The sequence below is a fragment of the Cystoisospora suis genome (assembly GCF_002600585.1).
Source record: "Cystoisospora suis strain Wien I chromosome Unknown contig_1785, whole genome shotgun sequence".
Taxonomy (NCBI): domain Eukaryota; phylum Apicomplexa; class Conoidasida; order Eucoccidiorida; family Sarcocystidae; genus Cystoisospora; species Cystoisospora suis.
The window spans coordinates 61,248-61,763 of NW_027154585.1; the positions used below are offsets into that span (position 1 = coordinate 61,248).

A 516-nucleotide genomic window follows, 5' to 3' on the forward strand; every position below is an offset into this window, starting at 1 on the left:
TACATCATACAGAGAGAGAGAGAACGGGAGAGAAATGACTTCCACAAGTCCTTCTTGGGTTGAGGTGTACATACATACTCGACCGGCGACGATCTGCCTCTACGTATATGTATCTACACATGTACACAGGTGTATACACACATATCTCTTTATCTCTCTATGTATATCGGAGATCGGACGCAAGCAAAGAGATTTCATCCATCTATGTGGTCGGGAGTGTGTCTTTCTTTGTATGTGTGCTTACTTTAATGGCTTCGTGGCGCCTTTCATGAAGACAAACCAAAGATCTAGTAACTTGACGAAGTTGAAGAAGGCATCGATCACCCCTGAAGTCATCGATAACCTTAACGGACTATGCTGCTCTTGCCCTTGAAACAAAGGTGGGGGTGGAGGTGCTTTTGGAGAAGAAGAAGAATCAGATGTCTCTTCATTCTTTCTCAAGATCCCTCCTCTTCTTCCGAGTCCCCCTTCTTCATCTCCTTGTCCCCCCCCACCTCCTCGCCCTTTCATCTTCTT

General features: G+C 45.7%; 1 protein-coding gene across 1 annotated transcript in view; it reads right to left on the reverse strand.

Moving 5' to 3' along the window:
- The window catches only part of CSUI_003960 (amine-terminal region of a tm vesicle-mediated sorter), a 52,756-nt gene that overhangs the window by 47,244 nt on the left and 4,996 nt on the right, over positions 1–516 (reverse strand). Inside the window, exon 5 of the mRNA XM_068064155.1 lies at positions 245–479. The gene's annotated coding sequence lies outside the window, so the exon portion shown is untranslated. The remainder of the gene's footprint in view (positions 1–244; positions 480–516) is intronic.